The sequence below is a fragment of the Corvus moneduloides genome, chromosome 18 (genome assembly GCF_009650955.1).
Source record: "Corvus moneduloides isolate bCorMon1 chromosome 18, bCorMon1.pri, whole genome shotgun sequence".
NCBI lineage: Eukaryota > Metazoa > Chordata > Aves > Passeriformes > Corvidae > Corvus > Corvus moneduloides.
Genome location: NC_045493.1, coordinates 14,609,711 through 14,618,068, shown reverse-complemented (window position 1 = coordinate 14,618,068; position 8,358 = coordinate 14,609,711). Strand labels below are relative to the sequence as shown.

The 8,358-nt window shown below is 40.1% G+C and overlaps 1 long non-coding RNA gene across 1 annotated transcript in view; it reads left to right on the top strand.

Moving 5' to 3' along the window:
* Positions 1-239: 239 nt before the first annotated feature.
* Positions 240-8,358, top strand: part of LOC116452942 — a 209,486-nt gene continuing 201,367 nt past the window's right edge. Inside the window, exon 1 of the long non-coding RNA XR_004243634.1 lies at positions 240-436. This is a non-coding gene — a long non-coding RNA (uncharacterized LOC116452942). The remainder of the gene's footprint in view (positions 437-8,358) is intronic.

Sequence of the window (8,358 nt, the reverse complement as noted above, 5' to 3'; positions counted from 1 at the left end):
CTTCCAAGACCGTCTACCGCTTTTGTTATGTATATTAAACCAAATGCCCTCAAAACAAACAGTTTTCCAGACTAATGTCTGAGATTAAATAATTCCCAATGGCGTCCCTTCACTAATGAGAATAAAAGGTGGTGCCCCAGAGACAACCCAGTGGAAGCAGGCAGCCTCCACAATAGATGTATTCAAACAAATTTGCTTTGTAGTGCAGTGAGTGAGAAACCACCCACCCAGCCACTCAGATAAGGGCAGGCAGCATTTTAGAAGTGCTTTTACCAGAAGTGCAGACCCTTGTGTATTTGTGCCCTTGTTTTCCTCTGCATCAGTCGAAAAAATTTTGAGAAGAGATTAAATGGATCGTGATTTCCATATATTTGATTGTGTGAAGTCCTTTGGGTCCCCTCCAGGGATAAAGAGGTGGAGTACACACAAAATAAAAGTAAGTAATGTAAGGGCATTCTGGCCTGAAGCAGTATGAAGCCATCCTTGGTGGGGAGAGCTACCTGCAGAGGGATTCTCATCCTTGGTGACTCCTCCCTGCAGAGGGATTCTCATCTGCTCAGCAATTGCACGCAGCTTTTTCAGACTGACTTTAAAAACTTGAAAGAGCAAGAAGATTAACAGAGCACAAGAAAACTTATTTGTTAAAGCTGCATATTTAAATGATGATAGAACCTTTACAATAACAATCAAAGCAAAGTTTGCAGGGAAAAAAAATGAGGTAATTAATTTATGATTCAGTTTAATGATGGAATTGCTGCTCTGTGCAGTTTCTAAAAGGAGACCATCATTACTGCTGAACAAGCATTGACTGATTTTAAGGCAAGTTGCTGGAAACAAAATTTGTTCTAAATTAGTGAGTAGTTTGCAATGTCTTTAAATACTGTTTAAGGTAAAGAATATATATTCAGCCTGTTTATCACTGTGGCACCGTGGTACTTCAGATGCAGATTTGTGAAGTTTACTTCAGTAGTCCCAAATTTACCTTTTATAATATGGATTGTATATTCCTCATCCAAGCTGTGCTACTGCACATCCCACTATGCTGTTCTGTTTCCATGATGGATCTGAAAGGAATTTGGAAAAACTCTAATTTGAGAAGTGTGTGTGTGGAAAATATACAAAGGATATTCCTGCATCTCCAGTGTTTCAGTTATTTTTCAGTGAATATTTATGCAAACTGTAAAGGTTTTTGCAAATTAAGGAGTAGAAGTAGTGAGTGAGATTTTGCATCTCTTGTCATGATTAGAAAATATAATTGAGCAATGTGCTGTAAATGCAGTGAAAGGTGGGAATGCAAATGAAGTTCTTTAATTAAACAGTGTGCTATTTGATTCAAAATTTGATTTAGGAAAGCACTTCAGTGTAGGCTTTGGTCCTGTTGATTTTGAATGTTATCTTCTGTACTTTTAAGATTTTTGTGTTGATGTGCACTTTACGATGTTGAGGACAAAAGGACCGAGACCATGACCAGACTGCATTTTGAACAGTATTGGCTGTTTCTACAGTTAATAAAAAAAGTCTATTTTTGATTTTCGAATAGAAGAATTTAAAAAAGCACTTATTTCTATAGGCTGAAATAGACTCTGCCACCAGAGGGAAGTATTTCAGCCTAATTATCAGTTTTGGGATGGTTGTGCTCCTCTGAGGGTTTTGGCACAAGGTTTGTGCAGGCTTTGCCCCCTCTGAAATGCCCTTTCCCGGGGTGCCCCGGCCCAGCAGCCGCAGTCAGTGCCTGGGCACGGGCACCCAGCGCGGACGTGAAGGAAGAAGATCACAGAGTATTCGGAATCACAGAATAGATGTCACTTTGGAAACCTTTTTAGCAGGTACCCCAGGAAATTCAGAGCGGGCTGTGAAGATAATGGTGCTTTCAAGATCAGAAGGGAATGGTGAATCCCGGAGTGCCCGGGGCTGCCCCGTGGCAGGGAGCGCTTCCCTCCACGTCAGGCACGGGTCAGAGCATCCAGGCCGTTTGCCACAAACTGATGCTCTTAGAACTGAGCCCCAGGGCTGATGCAGCCACTTCACTAACAGGGATCTACTTCCAAGGTGATTTTAGCATCAGTAACATGAATATGTTCCTTGTATCGGGTCTTGGATCCTACATCGTATCTGAGGCTATTAAGGTAAAAATACTGCCTGTGTGTGGCTTTATTTGAGATAAATGTCTTCCAGAAAACAAAGCCTGCAGAAGGATTAATCAAGATAATAAGCTGTGTTTACATCAAAGAAAGCTGAAAATCAATTCTGTTTGCATTCAGTTTTGTTAATGGAAATATACATTATTTTATTAGTCAAATGGCACAATTAATTACAGAGATGATTTTCTCTCTGGGGCTGCTTTATGACTATTACACTGCTTACAATTAATCCTAATGGAAAGATGAGATTGAAAATTCATGGTCACTTGTAAGTTTTTACAACCCGATTATTGCTTCCAAGTGCCCAGTGCCGTGGCACTTGTTTCAGAATACAAGCTTTGTGAATGTTGGAGGAGCACAGTCCAAAGCCATTGTTTTCCTGTGGCTTTAACCAGGGCATGCTCTGCCAAGGTGTTCCAGCCTTCCTGGTTAAGGTGCTTGTTGCTGCATCCTGTTTGCTCCTGAGGGAACAGGGAGCACTGCGCTGTGCGAGGTTAGACCACTGAAGGCTTGGCTGCAGGGCTGTATCTGATGAATCTGTGCCAGGTGCCTAATATCTTAGAAACGCTGTGTGGCTGCTGCCTAAGCCACCATGGCTATTGCCACCCAAGTAATTGATTTATGTAGATTTAATGTATTAGGGATCTGACTGTAAAATGGAATTGAAGACCACTAAAATACTGCTAAAGACAAGCTGCTAACCTCACTTTAACTAATCTTGAAGTGCAAGCAGGCGGCTAATGGCAGAGAAGGAGTGGAGAAGAAATGGAAGGCTAATGCCATATTCCTTTCATCCTGACGTTAAATAGCCCTTGATGTGTCCTTCCAGTTTATTGAAATTGTGGTCACTTTTGCAGTTATGAAGGCTGGCATTTCTGGAATAACATAATTTAGCTGTGACACTGATGTGCTGCTAGCAAAAGTCTTGCAGTAAGCAAAGTGCTTACGATAATGTCTATCTCCTCTTTCCCAGATGAGGTGGGAGGATTTTTATGAATCTTTCGATATTTTGATCTAATTTCAATAGTGAATATATTATTTATTCCTTTAATGGGAAATGTAATGAGTTGGGATGGTTATTTTACTAGGACATCTGCCAGGGAATGGCTGTAGCTTAATGTGAGTGAGCAGTAATGGCTGCAGATTATTGGGGAGGGTGTTAACAAATGTTCTACTTAGTAGAGATTTCCTTAACTAGTACCATGAGATTTAGTGGTGATTAGTCAGACCTCAGAAGCTAAATGAGTCAGCCAGAGAAGCGAGATTGTAAACTCATATGTACTATTATACTAAATAATCAGCAAATCTTCCCATGCATTATTCACCCTGGTATTTTATTATCTGAAATCTTGTCTAGGTTTCCCTTACCAATTTTTAAATATCCTTTTAAATTCCTTGGTCCCAAAAGCTTCAGTCAGGTGAGTACTTAAATGGTTGAAGGGATTAGGGCCAGGGCATATTATCTATTGCCATTATTTTAATAATTTTTATAATTTTTTCAAGTATTTCTATGTGAACATTTCAATTTTGATGTATTTTATGAAATATTCTCAGTCAGTGCAGTTGTCATGCAGATTGAGGCTGTCTGGTGGAGTCTACCCCAAGTTTGTGTTGGTCTGTGTCACCACATTTCCCTGCCACAGAAATGAGGGGAAGAATCTGTGTCTGGGCAGTGGGAAGAAGGGAGAAGAACTTGTGGTTTTAGGAGGCAGTCAGTGCTGGAAAATGTTTGTCAGTCCTGTATTAGAGCTAAATCTTGAGAGGTTTTGGGTGTCTCATTTGCTACACAGATTGAATAGAGAATTTTTAATTAGTAGAGTTTCGGCTTGTGAGCATAAAGATATATGAAGCAAAGCTGAAGTCTTTTAAGATACATCATAGGTGCAGAACTGTGGTGATGTCTTTTGAATGTGAAAGTAACAGGAAGCTTGAAAAGCATGGATCAAAAATGTATTGAAATATCCTGCTGGATGTATCTTGTCTTGATTGATCTTGAAACTGTAACTCTTACAAAGGGCATAAAAGTTGATCAAATGAAATTACCATTTCATTTATCCCTAGTGGGGCTATTTTACATGACTGTGAGTAATTTCCTGCATTGTGACAGTCTATGATTATGGCATGAGTAAAGGTGTGATGTCTGTCATATTTTCTTTTCACAATGCTGTACTTCATAATAATTCCAATGTGTATAAAAAGATGTGTGAGGAGTGGACAATTTGGTACAGCTGGTAGGCCTGCACGACTGGCATCTCTCACACCCAGAGCCACACACACCTAAGGATGAAGAAAAAGTGGAGGCTTTCAGTTCTTGTTTTGGTTCCCTCCATCTTTAGGAATGTGGATAGGATTGGGCTGCCAGGTCCCGTGAGTCAGAGGATCTTGAGTGCAAGACTTTCTACTTGTGGACATTAAAATTGTAAGGGACCAGCTCAATATTCACAAGTCCATGGAGTCTGATGGAGCTCATCCCTGAGCACTGCAGGACCCCTCTTCACCATCTAGCAAAGGCCTTGGGAGTTTGTGGAGGTTCCTGCTGGCTGGAAGGTGGCCAATGATATTCTAATTTACAAGAAGAATGTGAGGAAAGACCTAGGAAACCACAGACCTATTAGCCTAACCTCAGTTCCTGGAAAAATTACAGAGGAGGTTATACTGGGTGCTGTCAAAAGGCATTTAAAGAACAGTGAAATCATCAGGCACTGGCACTGTTTCCTCTTGGGGTGTCAATGCTGGGCCTGAATGTGAGATTCATCTCATGCTGGGATAGACAAAAGGGATGATATGGGGCAGCAGTTGAATGAAAGGGGTAGCCTGTAAGGTAGGCTTGGATTTTAATCTTTCTTTTGGGTTGCTATTTGGGTTGAACTTTGGGAACTGTAATTTTGGGCTGGCTTTATCAATGGCTTAGAAGTTTTGAAATCATAGGGACTGACCAAATTCAAGTGCTGAGGGCGAGTCCTCCTTGGCTGGGTAATGACTGTCATTTGTGTTGTACCTGTGGCAGCTTGGGCACTGCAGCCTTCGGCCCCACACATGGGTGTGATTCACAGCTCTCCACAGCTCTGGTGTTTCCTGCAGTGAGGATATCAGACAAAGCCTTAGGGTTTTGTTACCTGACAGTGTTTCCTCCATTCTGGCAGAGAACAAGCTTGGCAACTCTTGGCTGTCTTAAGATATGAAATGAGGCTTAGATTTTTCTTTCATTTTGTCTGTCTCTTGCCTTCAGTAAGACAGAAGAGGGAAAGAGGCCTCTCTTAAAATGATGGATGTAGCTGTGCCTCTTATTCATGATGTTATTACTTTCCTTATGATCTTAAATAGGATGATACCATACAAAAAAGCCAAAGATTAGAAGAATCATTAGCTTTCATTTGTAATTATAGTGCACTAGCTAGGTCTCACACATTGTGAGAGCTATAATTTGTAATAATGGTGTACCTATTAAGGAAGGAATGGGTCATAACTGAGGGTATCTTTTCTAAAAATTACTTACCTACAAATACATGATAGAACAGTGTTCCTACAGTGGCTTCCCAGCTACTCGGAGTGGCTATGTGCTAAGCCTCTGTGCAGCCTGAAGCAATAGCAGCTGGTAGTGCAATTCTTAGAAATACCACCAAAAAAACCCCGGAAAAATAATGAGAAAGCTTTTGAGAAAAAGGATAACGGAGGTCCATTAGTACTATCCCTCCAGGACAATATAATAATGTGTTTGATACTTTTCTGGAAATACTGCAGCTAAGATAAAATCTGATGCTGAATGCTGAATTCATCAGTGTGTGAATTCAAAGGCCCGGTAACTTCCCCCATTCTAAACATCTCTTGCTCCCTGACATTCTGCCTTCAACTTCAGCAAATCACAACCTCAGTGCACAACTTTTATTTCTGTCTCTCTCCTAGTATATACTTTTAGCAAAATAGTTATGCAATGCTATTTTGCATTTGTAATTAAGATTTTATATCAGGTTTTTTGCAAGTAGGTGGTTTTTACACCCAAGTGGTATATCAACTCCTAAAGCCAGCAGATGCAAGGACAGCTACTTGTGGGATTATTTTGGCAATGAAAATGACTATACCAGGAGCCCTTACATGCTCTGCTCACTGGTGATTTACTAAATGCAGCAAACCTTAGAGTAATAAATGTCTGAGTAACATTTTTGCCTGTTTTTCTTGAGAGTCTCAGTATTTGGAAGCACAACATTCTCTTAGGTTTAAATTATTAAGTGTGAACTTAATCGTGAACTATGAAGTGTGAACTATAAAAGACAAGGCTGGCTGGTTTAGTGACAAAGTCTGAAGAGTATAAATGCTTGTTTTGCATGCAGCATGGATATAAGGAGCCTGTGGGGAAAAAAGATTTGCTCATTGACTGATTCTGAATACAGTATTTAAATCTTCGTGGATTACAGAAGTCAAATACAGTATTTTTCAGTGAGTGTAGTGTCCTATAGAGAATTTGGATCTCTATTCCCTAATCAAATTGATGAGTGCAGTAAAAAGCAAATAAAGATAATCTCATAGAAAGGTTGATTATTTCATCACACATGAAGCAGATGATAGAGGAACATCTCTGAAGCAGTTCTAGGAAAGCTTCTTTGGGACAATGGGAAGGAGTATCACATTTAATGATACAAAAAGGAAAAAAAAAAAAGAAATGTTGATTGGCCTAGTCATGAGATTTGGTTGCAGAGCTTAAGTGGTAGCTACATTAGGAACTTCTCCCAGAAAAGTGCTACCACCAGTCAGAACATTAAAATGTGTTCTTAAATACAGTAAAAATTACATGCACAACAAGAAGATATTTAGACAATAAAACAGACATAGTGCTTATGAGAAGTGCTTTCTTGTTGGGAGATATTTTGATATCTTGCTGTAAAAAGCTGCAGGAACAAGAAAGACAACAGACTTTCTTGTTTTTTATACTTCAGCTGACTTAATTAAATTTCTTTCACTATGCATATGTAAATATAAGCAAAACCTGGAGGATTTAGCTTTCATTAGTGCTTTTAGTAGGGGGAGAAAGAAAAGGAGGTGCCAGTTTCATTTTACTTTGGGTTTTATGGACGCAAAGTCATCTAAATATTTGTCTGGTCCAATATCCTTCCTCTGACAGTGACCAGTAGTAGGCAAAAAAATGAAGTTTAGATACATTTATGCTAGCTTGGGTGAACATTCTCTGCCAGCCAGTCAGAATTAAAGAATTTCAAGTGCACAGACAACTCATAAAGATACTCATCACTGAACAGTTTTAGCCCATTTTGGAATGGGAAGCAAAATATTGTGGCTGTCAAATGTCTTTTTTTTTTTTTTTTTGCTGTGACAAGTGAGACATTGTGATATTTCTCTCACTTTTCCCCCTTCTCCTCAAATTGTGAAAATGGGTTTGATTGTCACGATGATATGCAAAAAAAGCCCTTTTTTTCAAGTGTTACAAGTTGTTTTGAGGAAGGTTTATGAAAAATGTGCCTCAAATCACACTGACTTTTTTTTCCTGGAAGTTCAGAGTCTTAAATTAACGACACCCACTTCTTGATGTAAGTTACTCTCCTGAAGTGTTTTGTTCAAGTCTCACAGATTTGTATTTCTGATGTGACAAGAATTCCCAGAAATGACTGGAAAGGGTGTCTTTGTTTCCTGTTAAAACTTAGTGCTAGGAAAATGGATCACTGTGGGGTTTTGTTTTGCTTCACTGTCAATAAAAGGTGTTTTACAGTTGCTGTTGGGACTGCTCACAGGCAATACTTGCATTCGTCCTAGGAATGCTGGCACACCATATTCCCGGAAAACAGTCTGACCCTTTGTAAGCCTGATGAGAAAATCCAATCTGTTCCTCCAAAACAAGCTATGTCACAGTCTCTGCCAGTTCTGCTGCACCTCCTCCTAGCAGTAATTAGATCATTTGTCTCATCTGGAGAGCTCAGCCTATTGCACTCCGTACAGTAGTTGTGTTGAGTCCCACAGCTCGTGTTTGAACGGAGCTGACAAAGTGTAAGCATTGAAGGGATGGCAGGATCCTTGTTCCGGGCTTTCTTAGCCTTAAACATTTCTATTCCTTCATGAAATTTCAGCCTTTGCAAATCTGCATGGTTCAATCAGAAGGGAGTGAATGGCTGCGAGGAAACGTGAGCTGCATCCTGATCCCTGTCCTTTGTTCATTGGACGTGTGTGATGTCCTCTGCAGCCAGGAGTGAGCTCCCCCCTGCCCCAGGCTTCC